Raw genomic sequence first — 23595 nt, forward strand, 5'->3', positions numbered from 1 at the left:
TGTTGACATCTTGGAGATATACTCTAAGTTTTGACAGGAATGATCTCCCACCACATCATCCTGTAGTCAGACAGCAGTGCTACTGAGTGGGAAGTGTTTGGCAGTAGGTACCAAGAGTTCTTGGTCCCCCCATCACTGAGTAATAATGATATTAGTCACCATAAGTCACCAACATCCTGTGCCTTAGTTTTTTTTTTCATACATAAATAAATGTTTGATAAGCCCACTCATCTTACAGTAAAGACCAAACACCATACTTGACTGGGTGACCTTTTTGAAATATGTGTACTATGTAAAATATTATTATTATTAAGGGGGAAAACAAAACAAAGAATGAGAATAAAGATACAGAAATGCAAGGGCAACTCCATAGAACCCAGGGAACTTTAACCATTTTCCTCCTTCTTTTCATTTTCTTTTCAGTTGGCAATGAAAAATACATCGAAATATGACTGCAGAAGTGCTGCCAAATTCAATACTCATAATATCTATTCAATATTCAGCTGTACACATGCAATATTGCAGATGGTTGTGGGATGTGATGGTCTCATTCCAATAGTTCCAAAGGGGAAAACAAAATGTTATAAGACAACAGTCAGTCGTTGGATGCATCCTGATTGTTTAAGTGATATGAGAGTCAGCAATCATGTGCAAATTAAAACATAATTATGCACACAGACTACCCAAGATTAAGTAACATTTCACAGATGTATGCTAAATGACTAAACACCCTCTGAAATAGATTGTGACCATCCTTTGCTTTTTTCCCGAGAATATTATTATTACGAAAAAAAAAAAATCAAAGTCAGAGACATGTATTGCCTAGTGAGTTAACAGCATCCATGTTATAAGAGATTGTTACCGCAAATTTGGGGGTGTGTTAGCAACTAAGCAGTCATGGTACTCCACAGGGTCAGTAAACAATTTATGTAAATGGGCACTAAAAGACATACTGCCCAAGAAAATAGTGTTCCTCCCTCGGCAATGCAGACTGTTTAGCTTTGAGGTAGCTGGTGAGTTTATTGCAGATCTAATCAGTGCCTCGTCATCATAATCCCCAGCTCCAAGTGAGCATACAATCCTCTGTCTCTGGTGTGAGCTGTGCCTCTCCTCACCCCAGCCAGATCATGGCTGTAGGCAGAAGGGTCCAGAATATGGCAGGCTTGGACTTACTGGTCCAACAACTGGAAGATGGAGCGAGCCTGAGCTGCATGTGGACATTCATTGTAAAGTACACTGGTGGTTGGTTTTCCGTCACCATTACTCTGCATCTCTCTCCTGGTTCCATGAAGCTAGGCAAGTCCAAGAGAGAGATGATCCTAATGGCAGTGTCCTGGGTCTATTCTGTGAATCGTGGCCCTGAGGTGAGTGCTTTTCTGGGCAACCACAGAGACTAGGCCATCTCTAGTCTCCCTCATCTCTGCCTTCTCCCGACTGGGATGGTGCCAGGCACAGGGTAAATACTCAACGCATGTTTGCAAAATATGGGAAAATCTTGTTTTATTATTATTTTTTAATTTATTTTTGGCTGTACTGGGTCTTCATCACTGCACTTGGCTTTCTCTAATTATGGTGAGCGGGGTCTACTCTCAGCTGCGGTGCGCCGGCTTCTCATTGTGGTGGCTTCTCTTGTTTCAGAGCACAGCTTCAGTAGTTGTGGCACACGGGTTTAGCTGCCCCGTGCCATGTGGAATCTTCCCGAACCAGGGATCAAACCCATGTTCCCTGCATTAGCAGGCAGATTCTTAACCACTATACCACCAGGGAAGTCCAGGAAATCTTTATGTAAGTAGGAGATCATTCTCTGATCTTGAAGTACTCTTGCCATTGGGAATCCCTCCCAGTATCTAGGCCTTCTCTAGGTAAGACAGTTCTTGCTGAATCAGATGCCCTACTCATTTACAGAGGAGGGAGAAAATGTATGAAACCTGTCTTTTCTCTCACTTTACATTGATGAATAAACTTTCATTCTTTACATGATATAAGCTTTCTTCCTTCTTTCAGTGGCTTGGGAATGAGTCATTAGTCAAGGGTTACGTGAACAAATTAGCAAGTATTTATTGAGTGCTAACTGAGTGTGAAGCTCGTGTTAAATACAATTGAAAGATTTTGTACAAAAAAAAAAAAAAAGAAATTCCAATTCCAGCTGAGAAGATTAAAGAGATACAAATGAACAAATTTGAAAACAATAATAAAATAACATACGTTTTTAACTGATCATGAAATGTATGAATAATTTATGTACTGCTTACTTCCAAAACTACATTAATCAATATATAATAAAACACATATATGCAGAAAACAAGTAAAACAAAAATCGGTCAACACCAAGAAAATGAAGCAGTAAGATAATTCTGAGCCCAATTTGGAAACTTATGGTCGCTGCCAGCATAAATGCTGGCTTTAAGATTCCCAGCAGCCAAGGCAATAAAAGAAAGGGAGTCCTAACATCCAGCAGCTTCAAGATTGCTTAGGAAGAAGCATTCTATGGTGCCAAGAGAAGCAAACATTTGCCTGATATTAAATTCTAAGAGGGATTTATGACGTGGATCATTGTGTCAGGAACATTGAGCAACATAATGGACAATATCTTCCGCAATAGTTTTTAGAGAAAATGGGAAAATGTACTTCATTTGACTGATTCTTAAAATGGCCTTCCATAAAAGTCATGGGCATGATAACCAACACGACTCAGTGAAGATATTTCTGCAGGGAACAAAGTTATTGCGGTCCAGGAATACAGCTTCCTGAACAAGCCAACAAGAGTCAGGGAGAGAGCTTAATAAACAATAAACGACTGGTGTATACTTTGATCTAACTTAAAAGTTATCAGTTATTTCAACTTGGCTTTTGTCTGGAACTAAAAGGCAGTCATTTTCATACTGAAGACTGGCAAATACTAGAAAGTTGATATTTTGTTATGAAAGTTAAGAAACTTAACCATTATTCTTATCTGGACTAAATAAAGGCTGCAAGAAGCTCCTTGGGCAGAGCTAAATTTTCCCTAATTCCAGAGTGCCAAGGCAAGAAGGTGAGTTTTCAGGAATGGTGAATGGGTTTGGGGCAGGGAGTTAAAGATATTCTAGTTGGGTACAATTATGTAGTCAAAGATTCACCCTACAGTTGTCCCCTCATAACTCAGATCTCTATGAACTCCCCATTTCAGGGCCACTAAGTGGGATCTCATCTGATTTAGACAGTTATTCTGTTAAAATGTAACTCTGGACTTAAAAGCCAACTCTGCATGTGGACTTGACTGCACTGACTGGATCATTTTTACACATAAATAGTGGTGGTCTTATGTGTGGGCAGAGCACCAAACTGCCAAGATGGCATAATCTGTTAGGGGAACAGGCACAGAGCTGCAAATAATCTTCCCAAGGACCCGTCATAAAACGTCCAGCTGCAACATTAGGACACTCACCCTCAGGGCTTTCTTAGTGTAAGAGGTTGCAGTTCAAATACTCAGTGGATACAACAGAACCTTTCTCCCAGTTACTGATAGAGCCAGAGATATCTCCACTGATAGACTACTAGCCCAGTGATCACACAGCTAGCACTGCAGGCCAGATACAGCCTGGAGATGCACTTTTTGGTTTGTTTTGCCTTAATTTTACTGGAGTATAGTTGATTTACAATGTTAATTTCAGGCATATAGCAAAGTGATTCAGTTACACATATACATATATTCATTCTTTTTCAGATTCTTTTCTCATATAGATTAACAGAATATTGAGTAGAACTCCCTGTGCTACACAGTAGGTCCTTGTTGGTTATCTGTTTTATATATAATAGTGTGTTATGTTAATACCAAGCTCCTGATTTATCCCTCCCTCCCCACATTCCCCTTTTGGTAACTCTAAGTTTGTTTCATATGTCTAAGTGTCTACTTCTGTTTTGTAAATAAGCTCATTTGTATCACTTTTTAATTAGATTCCACATATGAGTGATATCATCTGATATTTGTCTTTCTCTGACTGACTTACTTCACTTAGTGTGATAATTGCTAGGTCCATCCATGCTGGTGCAAATGGTACTATTTTTTATGGCTGAGTAATATTCCATTATATATAACAGAATATTTTAGGTATGCTGCTAAGTCGCTTCAGTTGTGTCCGACTCTGTGTGACCACATAGACGGCAGCCCACCAGGCTCCCCTGTCCCTGGGATTCTTCAGGCAAGACCACTGGAGTGGCTTGCCATTTCCTTCTCCAATGCATGAAAGTGAAAGTGAAGTCACTCAGTCATGTCTGACTCTAAGCGACCCCATGGTATATGTATATTTATGTGCATATATATATATATATATATATATATGCCAATGCATAGCAAAGTAGACGGGCTTCCTTTGTGGCTCAGTGGTAAAGAATCTGCCTTCAGTGCTGGAGATCCAGGTTCGATCCCTGGATTGAGAAGATCCCCTGGAGAAGGAAATGGCAAGCCACTCCAGTATTCTTGCCTGGAAAATCCCATGGATGGAAGAACCTGCCAGGCTATAGTCCATGGGGTCATAAGAGTCGGACACAACAGAGATGTGGGTTTGACCCCAGGGTTGGGATGATTCCCTGGAGAAGGAAATGACAACCCATTCCAATATTCTTACCTGGGAAATCCCATGGACAGAGGAGCCTGGTGGGCTACAGTCCATAGGGTCACAAAGAGTCAGACACAACTGAAGAAATTTAGCATATATATCTATACACCACATACACACACACACACACACACACACACACACATATATATATATATATATATATATATACATACCACATCTTTATCCATTCCTCTGTTTATGGACATTTAGGATGCTTTCATATCCTGACTACCGTAAATAGTGCTGCAAAGAACACTGGGGTGCATATATATTTTTGGGTAATGGCTTTCTGGTCTGGAGATATATTTTGTGTGGGCTGAAGAGTGGTTTGATGTGAAACTTACATAAAATTCATATTTTTGGTTCTCTTGAAAAATGAGAGGTGCTGACAACACCAGGCTTGCCTACCTACGGCAACAGTTGGCTGCAGTGAGCCAGCCCTTGGCCTAAGTCATGGCAGGTTTTCTCTACTCTGCCCCAGTTTCTACCATTTCCTAGTGTCTTCTGCCAGGACTGCTTCATCCATTTACATGACATCCTTTGTCCTGGGGTTATTTGACTTTTTAATCCTTTGTGATTCAATACCCTCATTTTATGTCCCAAAGAGGGGAAGGGACTTGCTCAACTTGTAGTTGGTTAGGGGATGAGTCAGGGGTGACCCCACCTTCCCAGACTCCAGGTTCTCTCCATCATAGATCTGAATCCTTGGCGGGCAGGGTAAGACCAGTGCTGATGGAGGTCAGCCTCTGAACAGGGAAGAGGAGTCAGGAAAACACCAAAGTCAAGCTTCCCTCAGTTCACACTGTTTTGCCCCAGGCAGGCTCTGCCTGCAATAATATTTTTACAGCATCCTCCAGAAAAATCAATTTGTTTAAAATAGCAACTGATTTTGCCCTGGGTGAAAATGTTTGGCATATGCAAAAAAGGGAGCATTGTGTGTCTGTGTGTTTTTATAAAGCTCTTTCTAACTTATGAACAAGTAGAATTGTTCCTTGCACACACACAAAAAATCGCTCAAGTGTATTTTCTCAGGGGAGGGACTGATTTAAAATTTAGGAATGTGGGATCTTATCTAATTCTTTAAGAGCCTTTCATTCAGCCACATAATGCCTTTCTTTGTTATAATATTCGCAAATACGCTTGCCATTAGTTTGTGCTAAATTAAAAAATAGTTCATGGTCGTGAGCTCTCTTTTAGGAGAGAGCAGCAAAGTATAGGGAAGAGGGGAAGTCGGAGTAAATGGTTCTGCCTAGATGAAAAAATCACAGGCAGAACATTCCAGTCTACTAAATACCAGAAGGAGATAACAGGCAGTGGTGAAATGCCAATTATTATGGTAACAATAATGAAAACAGTTCAACCTGTAGTCCCCACTGCACTTTGGAAAGCCTCCAGTCCTAGGCAGACCGGAGTCTTCCAGTGTTCAGCTGTTCTCAGCAGTGAGATCACCCTTACCTAGAAGTTGTGTGATCTCAGGGGTACGGGACAGGAATGGGAAGCTCCAAGATGGCCCCAAGAGATTGTGCCACATCCGTCCTTTGGGTGGCTTCTTTTCTAAGGCAGAACACTTGGTTTTCTTGCCCTTTTCACTTGAATTCCTGGCAGTTTCCCCTCCCCAGCTGTGTGCAGTGAGGATGGCCTGGGGAGTCAGGTTTTGCTCACCTTGTTCTCCCTTCTATCATGCCTCGCCCCATCCTTCACCTCTAGGCAACATTCCAGTGACCTTCTCCTTTCCCCAAGTCCACCCTCTGCCCATGGGAATTATGTGTAACTTTCTTTCCTGTTAGCTGTTCCTGATAACTCCTACTTAGCTTTCCGCCCCCCCCCCGCCCCCTGCCTGGTTTTAGAGTTTTCATTCAGCTATCACCATTCCTAACTAGGTTGTGAACTGAAATAATACCTCAGCTATGTTTGTATCCTCCAACCTTCAGAGTTCTTGGTCTATAGTAAGCACTCAAAAATATTTAATGAATGGGAGGCTCCACTTTGAAAAAACTGAGCTGCTTTGCTGGAACGAGAAAGCCCCGCATGGCACCAGGTAGGATGTAAGGTGATCATGGAAACATAGGCTCAGTTACCCAGTCATTTTCAAACAACTTAAAGGAGTAAACTGGTCTGCACTCCAACCCCTCACTCCATCACATGACAGCAAATGGCTTGGCATCCTAAGAAGACTGGGCACAATTTCAGTTCTCACTCTCACAAATAGCCTCCCATTCCTTCTCTTTCACAGCTCGCTTCCCAGTCCAAGCACCCTGTGTTCCCCTTGGCCAGTAGCTCTCCCCTCTCAGACTTGTCTGTTCAACCTGCCTAGTCCAGTGGTCCTTTCTCCTCCTATTGCAAGCAAACTCTCTCTTCTCCATCATAATAAAACAACTTTCCTCTTCCTTAAAGTCACTGTCTCCTCTTTACCACCAGCAGGCTCTTCTGCCCATCTGTCTTCCCCAAACCCCGCTGCATCCTTCACCTTCCCATCTCGGTAAAGGCCACTTCATCTACCCAGTTGCTCAACCTACAGCCTCAGGAGTCATCCTTGATTTCTCCCTTTGCTTCATGTCTGTCCAAGTCCCATGCTGGGCCATCCTTGTCATCTCTGCCTCCAGAATACCTCCCTAGTCTGCCCACTTCTCTCCCCATCATCTCCTGCCTGGAGAACCACAGTGGCATGCAAACTGGGCTCCAGCTTCTACTCACACCCCTCGGCTTCCAATTCTCCTCATTGCCAGAAGGAGTGTGAAGCATGCTTAGAGGTCTTCCTCCCTGCTTGAAGCCCTCCCAGGGCTCCCCACCATGCCAAGATGAATCTGAGCACCCCCTACCCTATGGTCAGCAGCCCCTAGACCATACACACATTTTTCCAGCTGTTTGCGCCTCCCTGCTTTTCCTTGAGCATGCCCATCAACTCTCCCTCTCAGAATTATTTTCGCTTTGCTGTTCCTTCTACCTCAGAAGTTCTTTCCCAAGCCTTCCCTCTCTGTCTCCAGTCTCAGCTAAGAGTCACCTCTGAAAACAGTTTCTTTGACCCCCTTGTAAATGACCTGCGTCTGCAGTTAGAATCATGACACCCCTCGGCTTCTTCCTTCCTCAGCACTCCAAGCTTATTTGTCATGATCATGCTTATGTCATGATTATCTCACTGCACCACTTGCTTATCAATGTCCAGCCCACCATTAGGCCATAAGCTCCACGAGGGCAGACATTGTCTTCCAGGTGGTGCTAGTGGTAAAGCAACCGCCTACCAAGGCAGGAGATATGGGTTCCATCCCTGGGTGGGGAAGATCTCTTGGAGGAGGAAATGGCAACCCGTTCTAGTGTTCTTGCCTGGAGAATCCTATGGACAGAGAAGCCTGGTGGGCTACAGTCCATAGGGTCGCAAAGAGTCGGTCACGACTGAACACGCATGCGTGTAGGAGGCAGCTACTGCATTGGCACAGAGTCCAGCAGGCGGATGGGAGCAAAACAAAAATGACCACCCAAAAGGAAGCATTCCACCCCAGGTGTCTCTTCTCTACAACCCAGCCCTCAGTTCCATGCAGACAGACCTCCCCCCGCACCATCCCCATTCTCCTGATACTGCTCCTAACTGGCCATCCCGTGACCCTGCTATAGCCCTCACCTTCTTCTATGTCTCTGGAGCCCTTCATTCATTCACAACTCCGTTTTCCACCCTTGCTGCCCACTTTTCATGCATTTGTGTTCTAGAAACCTCCATGAGCTGTTCCTCATGTTCACCCCTGCCCTTTCTTGCCTCCATATTTTGGCAAGGGTCATCTTCTCTGCCTGAATAACCTTCCCCCTTTTTTTCAAGCTGGTAAAGTATGATTCGATTAGCATGTGTTAAGATGATAAATGATGAATATTAAAAATAAGCAGAGGAAAGCATACATACAAGAAGAAATCTTTTAAGACAGCTTTTCAAACCGAGGTCAACCGAACCCTAGGGAATTTCAAAATGACGTCTCCTTCACTTTGAAATTAACCTTTAAAAGGTAGTCAATAGAAGCATAATCTGGATTATCATGTTGGTCGCTTCATAACCAAGTACTCGAATGTGACTACAATGCCTGTGTTTGCACTGTTGTTTGCAATTACCTTGGCAGCAAGGAGGGCTGGCTTAATTGACACAGATTGATGCGAAACTAACTGTGGGGAAGCTGCAACAATCACTCCTCCCCTACTTGGCTACCACCCTCCCTCTCCTCATGACTAACTCCTCCTCCAGCCTCATTTTCACAAGGACCAGGGCTAGACCCTTGAAAGCAAAAGATAAAGCCACTGGAAAAGAGCCTTGTTCAGCACATTTTCTGGTGGGAAGGATCACACTGGGGTGGGAGAAAGAATGAACAGCAAATGTGGAAGGTCAAACCCAGAGAGGAACATTCATCCTGCCTTTTGCCCAAGCAGGATGAATGAATGAATGAAGTAAATAATTTTTGGAGAAAATTTAATCACAACAGATAGTTTAAAAAATAACATGAAAATATCATAACTAGCTATGTTTCAATGAAACTGAAAAACTGAAAGAGATAAACCTTAAAATACATAAAATACAGTATTTCACACAGATATTGAAAAGGTCATTCAAGAAATCTGTCCAAAGAATCCCAGGCCCGGTCATTGATATAGGCGCATTCTGATAAGTGGTCCAGCAATAGATAATGTCTACATTATGTACCTCGTTCCAGAAAACTAGAAAAAGAAAGATGCCCACCTCATTTCATAAGGCTAATATTACTGTAAGTCTAGTGACAGATTTTATTTTCTTGGGCTCCAAAATTACTGTGGGCAGTGACTGCAGCCACGAAATTGAAACATGCTTGCTCCATGGAAGAAAAAGTATGACAAGCCTAGACAACATATTAAAAAACAAAGATATCACTTGGTCGAAAAAGGTCCATATAGTCAAAGCTGTGGTTTTTCCAGTAGTCATGTACTGATGTGAGAGTTGGACCATAAAGAAGGCTGTGTGTCAAAGAATGGATGCTTTTGAACTGTGGTGCTGGAGAAGACCCTTGAGGGTAAATTTGGACTGCGAGGAGATCAAAGCAATCAATCCTAAAGGAAATCAACCCTGAACATTCATTGAAAGGACTGAGGTTGAAGCTGAAGCTCCAATCCTTTGGCCACGTGATGTGAAGAACTTACTCACTGAAAAAGACCCTGATGCTGGGAAAGATTGAGGGCAAGAGGAGAAGTGGGCAACAGAGGATAAGATGGTTGGATGGCATCACTGACTCAATGGAAATGAATTTGAGCAAACTCTGGGAGATGGTGAAGGACAGGGAAGCCTGACGTGCCACAGATTATTATTACAAAGAGTCGGACGTGACTGAGTGCCTGAACAACAACAACAAGAACTGCATAAGAACAGAATAAGAACAGAAATCACTTGTTTTACTTATGCACTGGAAACCACAAGTTCTAGATAAAATGTTACCTACCTGAACATAAAAATGAGTTAAAATGCTAAAGGTTACAGTCAAGTAAGATTTATCCCAGGAAATAAAAGCTAGTTTAACATGGAAATTTATTCTAAATCACTATGTTCATGTAGTGATTATATTATTATTCTGATACACTCAGAAAAAGCATTTAATTGAGTACAAACCTATATATGACTTAAAATAACTTTCAAAAAGCAAAGAAAGAACTTTATTAATCTGATAAAGGTTATATACTAAAAGCCTCATACCTTTAATGATGTTTTTTAAAATATGAGAATATATTTGTCACTTTGAGTTGGGACAACATTTTTTAAATAACACTTGAGCACAAATAACATAGTAAAAAGTTAATAGATTTAACTACATCAAAATGAAAGATTAGAAATCAATGGTGAGTCCATAGAACAAAATTAACTGATAAATCACAGACTTGGAGGTGATGTCTCAAAGTATAAAAGCAATAAGAAATTTAATATCTATGATATAAAAAAAATCTACAAGAAAGAAAAGAGTTTAAAAGTGGGTAAAAGTTACAGATAGAAAATTCACAGCAGAGGAAAGAAACTAGCTTAGAAATATTTAAAGACATGATTAACTGACTTTTAATTAGAAAAAGTATTAATTAATTAAAACAATGATATATTACTTTATACCCATCAGCTGGCAAACTTTTAATTCAGATACTATCAAGGACTGACAGGTAAGAAGAGAAATCTAATACATTCCCACTGGGACATAAACTGGCATATTCACTCTAGAGAATCATCTTATTAAAATTATCTCTGTACAAGTGTTTTATCACCTCGTAGGACCATTCCTAGAGATACACTCCAGAGGAACTTTCCCATGAATGGATAAGATTTACTGCAACTCTTTTTGTGGCTGCTGGAAATTAAAGGGGATCTAGGTATTTTCCCTAGGCAACAAGCTGATGAAAATGCAGCCAACGCAGAGCACGGCGCTGTATGTATAGTTTGAAGGTCTATTTTGAAGTTCACTCAGCAGCATGGGTAGTTCATAAAAACATGCAGTAAATCAAAAAAGTAGGAAATGGAACTAAGTCTATTGCTCAATCTGGTGTATAATTACTAAGTCGTGTTTGACTCTTTGCAACCCCATGTACTGCCGCACACCAGGCTTCCTTGTCCTTCACCATCTCCCAGAGCTTGCTCAAGCTCATGTCCATTGAGTTGGTGATACTATCTAACCATCTCATCCTCTTCCGGCTCTTTCTCCTTTTGCATTCAATCTTTCTCAGCAACAGGATCTTTTCCAATGAGTTGGCTCTTCACGTCAGGTGGCCAAAGGATTGGAGCTTCAGCTTCAGCATCAGTCCTTCCAATGAATTCTCAGGGTTGATTTTAGGATTGACTGGTCTGATCTCCTTGCTGTCCAAGGTTGTTACTCTTGAGAGTCTTCTCCAGCACCATAGTTTGAAGCCATCAATTCTTCAGTACTCAGCCTTCTTTATGGTCCAACTCTCACATCTGTACATGATTACTGGAAAAACCATAGCTTTGACTATACGGACTTCTGTCCACAAAGTGATGCCTCTGCTTTTTAATATACTGTCTCATTTACATAAACTAAAACCAAGCCACAAAGAAACTGTATATTTCGCAAGCAAACAGATATCCAAAGACACACACCATGTACATTCAAAATACCCACTTGATTATGGGCATAGGAAGGGACTAAAAGGTGGGAGGAAGGAAGAAGAAGTTGGAATAATACAAGAGAGGAATAATACAAGCTTCCCTTTATAAGAAGTTATGCTAGTTAGCTATAACTTCATGGATGTAATTAATTTGGCTTTCTGTGTCTTGAGTTTAACAACAACAAAAAAGAGACAAGTGTGGAAACACTGGCCATTATACAATATATACAGATATCTTCAAGTCAGAAGAATTGGCACTGTATTACAGTAGTCAGACCTGCTCTTTATTCTGAGCAAAACAACAGTATATCATATTAAATCAATGTGATTCATTTGAAATTGGATTCTTTTTAGTTTTAATAGGTTTATAAATTTATTTTTATTTTATAATTATGTAAGGTTTCCAAGTGTTGAGAATCTATAGTTAGTTTTATGTTTATATAAATTTAAGTATCATTATAATGGAAAGAATTTAACATTGTAGAGTTCTTGAGAACATGTATCTCTACAAGACAATATTTTCCTCTTTATTATGTGAAATACTGCTTGAAGGGTGTGAATTTTCCCCTTCCCAGAAGATTTGTTCTCTTTCCCTTTCTCCTTTCTGTTTTAATTTGACCATGCAGCACAGCTCGCAAGATCTAAGTTTCCCCACAAAGGGATCGAACCTGGGTCCCAGCAATGAAAGCGCTGAGTTCTAACCACTGGACTGCTGGGGAATTCCCAGAAGGTTTATTATCTTCAGGCACAATGGCATGATGACCCGACACAGCTAGATATTCCTTTTGTGCCTTCCCTAAGCTGAGCGCCGAAGAATTGATGCTTTTGAACTGTGGTGTTGGAGAAGAATCTTGAGAGTCCCTTGGACTGCAAGGAGATCCAACCAGTCCATTCTAAAGGAGATCAGTCCTGGGTGTTCTTTGGAAGAAATGATGCTAAAGCTGAAACTCCAGTACTTTGGCCACCTCATGCGAAAAGTTGACTCATTGGAAAAGACTCTGATACTGGGAGGGATTGGGGGCAGGAAGAGAAGGGGACAACAGAGGATGAGATGGCTGGATGGCATCACCGACTCGATGGACATGAGTTTGGGTGAACTTCGGGAGTTGGTGATGGACAGGGAGGCCTGGCGTGCTGTGATTCATGGGGTCGCGAAGAGTTGGACATGACTGAGCGACTGAACTGAACTAAACTAACTGCTTTAGAGCATTTCTGTGAAGCCCCCCAAATCCTTCTGGCTTATTGCCTTTTGTAACACTGAGGTCCCCAACTCCCCCCTGATGTGAACCGTAAAAGATGTTTTAAGTGAAACTATTCAGGAGCAAGACCCTGATTTTAGCCCCAGAAAGTCTTTGATGTTTGGGAAGTATCTAAAACTGATAAATATAAAAGTGGATATTATAGAGAAAGCACAAATACAGAAAAAGGTGAGCCCCACTCTGTCCTGGAGAGAAGGGGATTTGGGGGTCTATATTAATACAAACTAAGTCAGAATGTTTTCATTTGTTATGTTATCATCTTGAGAGGGAACTATGCCCTCTCCAACCCAGTCTCTTATGAGGACCTCACAGTTTCCAGGTCACTGACTTGAGGGCCGTGACTTGGTGTATATATCCCAAGGATTTCTTCACTCCTCCACATTTGGTATTTGCATCAGAGTTCTACCCTCTTCTTGGAATGCTACCTCCTTCCTTTCATCCAGTCTCCATCTGTCAAACACTTTTAAGATGTATCTCAATCAGTCTCTTCCACCGTTTCCAACAGAGGTTTCCAGCCAGTGGCTGTGGTCTCTTCCTGCTCTGGTTTCATGCCTCTGTTTAGATGCTGATGACTGGCTTTGGGTTAGAGTTCATTGGGATTGTCATCACTAAGACCCTGCAGGGCAGGCAAGGTAGCTTGCCCAGTGTTGCAGCCCATGCCTGACAGAGTGCTTGATGGGCAGCCTGTGCCTCACAGATGTTCCATGAAGTGAATCAGAGCACAATTCAGCCTCTTTTAGACCCATCCTGGTACATCCCTGCTTCCAGAAAGTAAATTCCTCATTTGGGCTCCAAAATTTTTCTTATTAATTCATCGTATGTCCAATCCCAGCAGCAAAAATTTTTTTTATTTCATTTTCCCCATAAGCCTATAAAGCAAGTTGCATTGTGCCCATTTTGCAATTAAACTAAGACTCAGAGAAGCTATTAAACTGTCACTTAGGTAGTAATAAGCAAAAGTCGGGATTCAAACCCAGATCATCCTGATTTTTAACTCCATTCTCACCACCACACTAGGCTGCCCCTCAAAACAGAAAGATGCCAGAGAGGACTATGAGATATCTGCTCATTATCATGGTTCCTCTCAAGGAGGATGGGGCATGTGTGCTAAAGCACTTTGGAAATCCAGACAGGTTTTCTGCCATTTAACTGTTCTTACTGCTGTTCCTTCCACTGGTGTTAGCACAGAGCCATCTGTAACCTTACATGAGTGTTTCACTCTGGTCATTCCCTGAGTAGGGACACCTCGGGCATCCCATCTCACCAATGTCCTTACCTGGGAGTAGAAAGTAACAGAAAAGTCTAGGAGAGGTTGTCCCCTTTGGTTCTGAGCTGTCATTGGAAAGCACAGTGATGAGGCTCTTTGGGGCTGGGTGAGAGACGGTTTGGGGTTTCCGGCTCAGGGCTGCCATGTACCCTAACCCTAACTTGGTCTGCAAGTTGTGTTATCCATATTGCCAGCACCAGGGATCAAAGATGCTGGGATCCAGCCAGTGTTCTGCTCACCAACCCATGTGTCCTGTGTAGGAGGGTGACTCCCAGAGACAGACGTAAAATCATATTAAAACATGAAGCTGTGAGGAATCTGCCCAGATAGGGCACCTTTTAAAAATTGGTTCTTACAGGGGGAGGGGAGGAAGAAGGTCACAGGGCATGAGTGTGCATGTGTGTGTATCTTTTTCTAATTTCTCCCAAGCCTCCATCAGCTCAGCAAGCTCCAAGCCAGTCCTGCACAAGCCCCAAGGTGCCACACAAACAATTCAACAGTGACTTTGCCTGCACGGTGGGGCAGGCCAGAGACCCCTCTCCAGCTAATGCAGGAAGGCCATCAGCTGTCAGATAAAACCATTTTTCAGTTCCTGCTGACCACAGCTGAGTCTGAACCAGTGACCTCTCAATAAAAATCTCTCAACTCCATTAACTCAGCCATCCAAGAGCCCAGCTCCTGGTTGCAGTTTAGTCCTGAACTTGGAGTCGCTGCTTGAGGGTCCTGCGTTCACCGAGGTACTCAGTTCAAGCACCCGCCTGAGTGGGCTTCAAGTTGACTCACCTGTGCCAGTTAGCCCACTCTGGAGTGGAGGGGTCCCTGGAGGAGAGGTGACTGACCCTCTGACAGCGACAGCCGCTCAGAGCAGAGCTGTCTGTGATGTCAGCCGGAAGCGAGGAGATATGGGCTCTGTGGGTGTGCGGCATTTGTGAGGGAGGGTGCACGTGATTGCTTCCGTGAGCCTGAAGCTGTGTGTGTGGTGCGTGCATGTAGTCATGTGTAAAAGGGTGTGAACGAGGTTATGGATTAATGTAACTGTAAAGGAGGATGTGTGTGCGGTTGTGTGTATTGTGTTTGTTGTCGGAGGCTGCTTATACTGAATGCAAGAGTGAGACAGAGAGAGAGAGCCTTTGAGGAAGGCAATGAGAAGGAGGAAGATACAGGAGGTTGGGGGAGGAAGAAGAAAAGACGAAGATGAGAGAGATGGAGGGCTTGGGAAGGAGAAGAGACCGCCCTGTAGCATGGCTGGTTCTCAAACGCAGAGGGCTGGACCATCCTTATCAGATGCATGGTCTCAGGTCCCAGGATCACAAGGGGATGGAGAGAAGCAGAAGCAACAGCCAAGCGACTGCCTCCCCTCGTGTCCCTGAAGCTTGCAGATGGCTGACCTTTGATGACTGAGTCACGTCACAAGCCCCCAAGTTCCGAGGCCCCCTGCACCCTGCTCCAGGGCTCTGGCTCTCGGTCAGCACCTCCACACTTCCAGGTTTGGAGCCAAGGCCACTGCATTCTCACCGGCAAAGTGGCAGGTGATGGCTGTCACCACCCCACAGCCTGCCTCTGCCCCTCCAGGCTCAGCTCTTAGCTGTCGTGGAGTCAAGGCGAGGAGATGCAACTTGCCTCCAACCTTCCAAGAGGAGAACTGAGACAAGGAGCCATGAAGCCAGTCCACCAGTGTCCATTCACGCCTCCTCCTCCCTGAGGACACAAGAGGATGAGAGGGGCTGGAGCTCAGACTTTTAGGGTGGAGACAGCGCTGAAAGTGGGTCAGTCAGAGCTGTGTGCTCTGTGGGGACCTCCAGGAGGGCCCAGAGTGACCCGAGCTGAGAACAGAGTAAAAGCCACCTCTGCCCCCTGGGTGCACAGCTGGTAAATCCCCAGCGGGAAAGACCTGGCTGAGAAAGGGCAATTTGTGTGGGGAGGCGCCGAGCAGCTTCTGAAACCTTCCATCAGATAAAGACGACATTCTCAAGTGGTCTCAGCAGTTAGGACATTTTTGGAGCCCCAGGATCTAACCAGACCGCTTCCTTTTCCTTCCTCCTCCAGTGGTTTCCATCACTCAAACCCTGCCTGGGTCAGGCTGATTTTCTTTTCTCTTCTTTTCCTTTCATTTCTGTTCTTCTTTCTTCATTGAAGTAACCTTACTTTATAATGCTATATACATTTAATGTGTACAACATTGTATCTGGACTTCTGCGTACAGTACAGCATCCTTATCGCCGCCAGTATAGGGGTAGCCCTGGTGAGTGTAGCTGACTTCCAACTCTGATAAACACATTTCCAGTGATTCCTTGAAAGCAGAGGTTCACAAATAGGGAATTCTCTTTAGTCCAAAATCGATAACAGGAGGCGGAATTTCTCCTTCACTCTCCTGCCAATTCCTGGAGCCCATTTCAAGAAACAGACTACACTGAGGAAGAAAGGGAGGAGCAACAAGTCTGAAGCACCAGCTATGCATAGGGTGCTGTGCTGGGTGCTTGCAAATGCATTTTCCAGGCACCATGAGCTGAGCTGGACCAGAGGAAGCTGGCAAATATTCAGTGAGGGATTCTCAATCTAAGTGATGTTTGTTAAGTTGGGAAAGAGGCTTTTTTTTTTTTTCATCACCACTCTAATTTTTTTTTTTCTAAGTATAAATTTTGAAGCTAGGCCTGGAGTCCCATCTTAATAGGAGAGAAAGCTAGAAAACTGGTGACTCCTGACCCAAATGCATAGTGTGTAGGGGACCTGGGTGCCTCTAAATCAGTGCTGTCCCCTCTCTGGACTCAATTTCCATACCTCTAAAACGAGGGGGTTGAACAAGCAAGGGGCCGTGATGAAGAGCCATGTGAGGTCAGCCTGGGGAGTAAAGCATGACTGGGAGACAGGCACACAGTGAAACAAATCAATGTTCTGTCATTTGGTGGTGAGCTGTTTGATCAGCTCCTGCAGTGCCCCAGCCAGCACCGTGAACAGGGAACATCTCCCGAGGCAGCCCTGAGCCCCGTGGGAAGGTCACCCACTCCACCAGCCCACATGGTATCTCACCACGGATCGATCTCCTTAGTGTCATTGACCTTGAGGTTGTGTAACCTGGAGCAAATCCTTTCACCTTTCTGCGTGCCTTGGTCTCTCCATTAGTAAAGTGCCCTGTATTCCTCCCAGACTTAGATCAAGGAGGATTAAGTGGTTATGAACGAACTTTAAATACCAAATGCCAAGTTTCTGTTCACTCGATATTTATGGGGATCTAAAAAAAAAACCAACCCATTATCATACCCATCAAGGAGGTAGTTAGAAGTAGGTGAGAAAGAAGCCGAAGAACACAGCTTCTTGGGTTCATGGAAGTGAGGGAGAGTTCATTCCCTTCTCTGCTGACTCAGTGGTGGCTTCTAGAAGAAGCAGAACCAGAGACGGGGCCTGGAGATAGGGGAGGAGACTCCGAGTGATGCAAGGGCCCTGGCGTGAGAGGCAGGCTCTCGGGAGCGGCCTTGAGGCTGGTCACTCCACGGCTTGCCCCAAAGACACTGGGCTTCCTCTCCTCATGCCCAGTCAGAGGCCAGCTGGCAGAGCCTGTGCCAGGGTGTGCTGGCATTCTCACAATGCTCAGAGCCCTTGGATCTGGGTGTTACCTTACATAGTCAGCATTCTTTCAATCCATTCTTTTTTTTTTTTAAGTCTTTATTGAATTTGTTACAATATTGCTTCTGCTTTGGTGGTTTGGCCATGAGGCATGTGGGGTCTTAGATCCCCGATCAGGGATCGAACCTGCACCCCTTGCATTGAAAGGTGAAGTGTTAGCCACTGGACCACCAGGGAAGTCCCTCAGCCCATTCTTTAGAAACATACTCATTCCTGCAACATTCGTTTCCTGAGCTCCTGCTACCCCGCTCGCTGCCTGGAAGGGAGCCAGGGAAGGAGTCAACAGTGGGAATGAAGTCCCAACAAAAACAGTCCGGCAGGGCCATCCTCACCTGAGCCCTAAGCACGCCAATGAAGAAGCTCCGTGGGCATTCCAATGCCCTCTGACATCATGAGCCATCCCACCAACCTGTCTGAATTCGTGATCCTAGGACTCATGAGAATTGATCAAGTAGTCATTCTCTCAAGCTACTACATTTTGGAAATTATAGGATAACCAGATATTGAAATGGGAGCTCGGAGCAGGGTGGGGGCACTGGAGGAGTGCTTTCTTTCAGGGACAGCAAGGGAGCCTTCCCTGTGGAGGTGGATTGGGGTGCATTGGGCAAGAAGGAGGGTTCCAAGACCTCCTCCTCATCCTGCTCTGCTCTGCTCAGCCAGCCCCACCCAGAGAGCGGCCTCCCTCATCTGACAGCAGAGCAGGAGTAAAGCAAATGTCTTCCCAGAGAGGGATTTTGCTGCAAATCCCTAATCAATGAGGGAAAATTTAAAGAGATTAAGGTAGCTGCCACACTGCACACGTCTTCCGTCCCTTCCCCCTACTGGACCTCTGCTTCCTCTGACTTTTTTCTCCCCCTCTATTTCTGCCCCTTCCTCACGCACACACCTACCTGTTCTTTCTGCCTCCTTCCTCCCCTCTCCATCCTTCCCCTCTTCCCTCCAGGTTCCCCTCCTCTCCTGTGCCTCTTTGCCCCTCTCTTGTTCCTGCTTGTCTATCTTCCCTGCCAGCCTCTTTCCCACCCCCACACTCCACCTGCTGCCGAGGCTTTTTTTTTTTTCTGACAGTCACTCTCTGGTCTTGAGGGGATGCTTTCGCTGTGTATAAATTTAGGACCAGAAAAAGTATCCTTTTTGGCAAGCCCAGAGGGAGACGTGTCTGCTTCCATCCCCAGCCCTGATCCTACCCGCCCCTGGAAGTAAATGTCCTGAAGAACTTGGTCTCCTGAGATCAACTCTCTCCATGTTTTAGGAGCAGGAGAGCCTGTTTCAAGCAGAGGGGTGGGATCAGAAACCACAGGAGAGTGAGAAGGGGTGGTGGGCTCAGGATCGTGCATATTAGGGTGGTTGTCAGAGATCCAGATTTGGGTAAGAATAACCATGATATTGGACACGACTTAGCGACCAAACAACAGCAGCCATGATATTATGTAACATTTAAGAACACCTTGCACTTGCGGCATGACTCTCTAGGCTTCCAAAGCACGCTCACATATGTCTTGTTTCCCTTTCTGCAGACTCTCCTCCCAGTTGCGGCCCTCATGTCATAACCCATCCACCCATGAGGACTTCCTGTGAGTCCCACGTATGGCACAAAACCTGGTGAACTAATTCCTATAGTACTGAGCATTCACTTCTCAGAATTTGGCTCCTGATTATTCACAGTCCTATTTCTTTCTTTCTCTGTTTCTGGTGTATAAGTCTGTTCCCCCTCCTAGGACCCTGCAGGGCTCAGACCAGACCGGATGTTTCTGCTACCTGGTTCAGGGGCTGGCTTGGTGCTGAGTATCTCGTAGGGGGTCAATAGTATATGATTGATGCATTGACTATGTCTCATACAATTTATTATATCTCATACAAACCTGTGAAGCAGGCAGGAATAGCCATTCTTGTTTCTCTCACTATGATGCCTAATGGAATTGGGTTGGAGAGTATCTCTTATCTGTCCTCTGGATCCAAGGAATGCATTTATTCCATTAATCCTGCAAGGCTTGCCACAGTCTGGGTGCAGGGGGCAAGGGAGAGAGAGCCGAGAGGGTCTATGATGGGCTTCTTATAGCATGCTTGTACACCTCAGGGGCTCACCTTGCTCAGCTGCTTAGAATAGAGCTCATATCTACAAAGTGAACACTTTCAGTGTTCCAAGTAGAATGGCTAAGGTTTGAGGTTTGCTTTCAGACAGAACTGTGTTCAAATCCCAGCTAGACTAGCACTATCTTCAAAGCTCACTTTTCTCATCTGTGAAGTGGGTTTAATTTTTGCCTAGTTGATTTGTAAAAAGGATTAAATGATTTAGCTTATGGAAAGCCATGAGCATAATATCCTGGCCTTGGTAACTGCTCAGAAAATGACAGACACTCTTATTCTTTGACATTACAGTCTCCATGTTGCCTGGGCCTTCTTGTCAAGGAGATATGAGAGTCCAGGAGTCCGAGGGCCTCCTTTGGCTGCCCAAGCAGTCATCTTCACAGAGGCTCTGTCCCCCTGAACTCTGGCTCCTCAGTCAGGGTATTACCCTGTTCCCTCACCCTAGAGAATCAAAAGTGAGACTCCAGTACCAATGAGACCAGTTCAAAGCTAGGGCTTGCTCCAAAAAGGAGTATGGAGAAGAGAAGACTATAGAAGCAAGAGGTGAGGGGACTCTACTAATGAAGCCTCTTGTGGGACATGCACAGGTTACCCTGAACAGATAATTTACTAGCAATACAGAAAAGGTGACACGAACTGTTCAAGTAAAAGAACAGGGAGGTTAGAAAAGCAACAAAGATTTACTGCATAGCACAGGAAAATAATATTTTGTAATAACCTATAATGGAAAAGAATCTGAAAAAGTATTTATATATTCATATATGTATGTATATATGAATCACTTTGCTAAACACCAGAAACTAACACAACACTGTAAATCAACTATACCTCAGTAAGAAATAAAAATTAACAGCAAAAATACAGATAAGGGAGGGATGGCTTGTTGGCAGTGCATATAGAAATTGCATAAGGGTTTTCACTGACTGTGAGTTCACTATAAACCTATGATATGATGGCAAACACACACACAGCGTCAGAAAAAAGCTTGAATGGGTTCTAGATTGGACATTATATAGCGGCTAAAAGAAGGAATGTGACAATTCTACAGTATTTGGTGTTGGACTGTGGTGTTCAAGCCTGGATCTCACTCTTAAGCAGCACGGGAGACAAAAGATATGTTCAGAAAAGAATGCCCGGGATGGCAAAGAATTGAGAACTGTGAGTTACAGGGACCAGCTGAAAGAATAAAATGCTTTTAGTCTAAGGAACTGAAGACTCAGAGTCCAAGGGCCCCCATGCTAAATAAATGAAGGGAAGCCTTGAGAGAGGGATTTCCTTCTTCTGTGGGATCCCAGGGGTCACGCTGACTTCAGGAGGTGTGTCTGTATGGAGATGGACTCCTGTCCAAAGTAAAGTTGAACTCACGCTTGTTTAGAACTGTCCAAGGATGGGCCTCTGAGGAAGGGGGTGGGCTCATGTGGGTGGCATGTGAGTCGACACTGAATCTCACCAGAATGAGGATGAAGCTGTGGTCAGTCCTGTATTTGGAAAAAGGTTTTGTTTTTTACACTTTAAACTTTGTTTTGTATTGGGGTATAGCCAATTAACAGTGTTGTAGTTGTTTCAGGTGAACAGTGTAGGGACTCAGCCATATATACAAATATGCATCCATTCTCCTCCAAACCCACCTAGGCAGCCACATAACACTGAACAGAGTTCCCTCTGTTGAACCTTCTTCTGAGTCCTTGTTGGTTATCCATTTTGAATACAGCGCAGGGTACATGGCCTTCCCAAACTCTCTAAATATCCCTTACAGCCCCGCAACCATAAGTTCGTTTTCTAAGTCTGTGAGTCTCTTTCTGTTTGTGTGTCGTTTGTATCATTTATTTTTAGACTCCACATATAAGGGATGCCATACGGTATTTCTCCTTCTCTGTCTGACGTAATATAATCAGTATGACACTCTCTAGGTCCACCCATCTTGCTGCAGATGGCATTATTTCTTTTGACAGCGTGGGCCGAGAGGTCCCTCCATAGCTAGGTGTTGAATAGCTCATCCTTTCAGTTTTTCTCCTTGACCAATCGAAGCCTGCCTGCCTCTGGGCAAAAACCTGAACCTAGACTTCCAGCATGTGTGGGGTGGCCAGGCTGGCTCTGGGACAAGAGCCTGGCTTGGATATACCCTCCTCCCACCCCCGTGGGGTTAGCTCCCATCAGAAAGGGGCAGGGAGGCGGAGGCGCCATGTCCAGGAGGAGGCTGGAGGGGCCTCTCTGTCAAACACCCACAGTTATAACATACCGGTTAGAGTATGGATGGAAGAGAGGAAGGAGAGAGTGGCAGGAGTAGGCTGATTTAACAGCTGATGTGAGCATTTCTGAGACAGGGAGGTGGGGAGAGGGGTAGCTGAGGTGGTTAGGGCAGAACGCCTTTGACCCGTGGCAGGCTGCTCTGAGGAAATAGAAGCCTTCAGAATTTCTAAGACCATCTGCAGCCTTCGTGAGTCTTCTATTTCCTACAATTATCAAGGCTCCCTGCAATCGAGTGAATCTTTCCCCAGCAAACTGTCTATTCTAATGAGCACAGGAGATGGGTGCCCACATTTCAGTGAACAACTAATGATAAGATTCAGGCTACCCTAAATCTATGTCCTCTGTTTATTGCATCCAGAATATAATTTTGTAAATTTGATTGGTACAGACCACCAGAAAGCAAAGGCGAAAGCAAAGAAGCTAGAGTGTGAGGTTGACAGGCGGCAAGCTCTAAAATATCAAAACCAAGAAAATGTAACAGGAAGGAAGATACTTCAGCGATGGCCCAAAGATAACATACTTGAGCTGGTTTGCTCAGTGAAGGTAAATGAAACTATTCAACAGAAATATAAAACTGTTGAAAGGATAGAATTTGAAGAGGATGGATAAAACTTCTGCACCTAAGAGTGTGAATGACATAGCTAATAGCCACACTAGCAGAAACATTAGCCAGTTTGATCTGCTAAATGCTGGAGGTCACTTTGAAACAAAGAAAACATCGTGACACAGTTCCTCCTGACGCTGGGGAGCATCCCCAGTGCTGTTACGTTTGCTCTTTGAGGCTTCTGTTTAACATTAGGATATTAACACGGGGCTGAGGAAACTGGAAACTGTCAGACTTTATTTTTGGGGGGCTCCAAAATCACTGCAGATGGTGACTGCAGCCATGAAATTAAAAGACACTTACTCCTTGGAAGGAAAGTTATGAGCAACCTAGATAGCATACTGAAAAGCAGAGACAATACTTTGCCGACTAAGGTCCATCTAGTCAAGGCTATGGTTTTTCCTGTGGTCATGTATGGATGTGAGAGTTGGACTGTGAAGAAGGCTGAGTGCTGAAGAATTGATGCTTTTGAACTGTGGTGTTGGAGAAGACTCTTGAGAGTCCCTTAGACTGTAAGGAGATCCAACCAGTCCATTCTGAATGAGATTAGCCCTGGGATTTCTTTGGAAGGAAAGATGCTAAAGCTGAAACTTCAATACTTTGGCCACCTCATGTGAAGAGTTGACTCATTGGAAAAGACCCTGATGCTGGGAGGGATTGGGGGCAGGAGGAGAAGGGGACGACAGAGGATGAGATGGCTGGTAGCATCACCGACTTGATGCGCATGAGTTTGGGTAAACTCCAGGAGTTGGTGATGGACAGGGAGGCCTGGCGTGCTGCAATTCATGGGGTCGCAAAGAGTCGGACACG

Source organism: Ovis canadensis, chromosome 12 (genome assembly GCF_042477335.2).
Source record: "Ovis canadensis isolate MfBH-ARS-UI-01 breed Bighorn chromosome 12, ARS-UI_OviCan_v2, whole genome shotgun sequence".
Classification (NCBI taxonomy): Eukaryota; Metazoa; Chordata; class Mammalia; order Artiodactyla; family Bovidae; genus Ovis; species Ovis canadensis.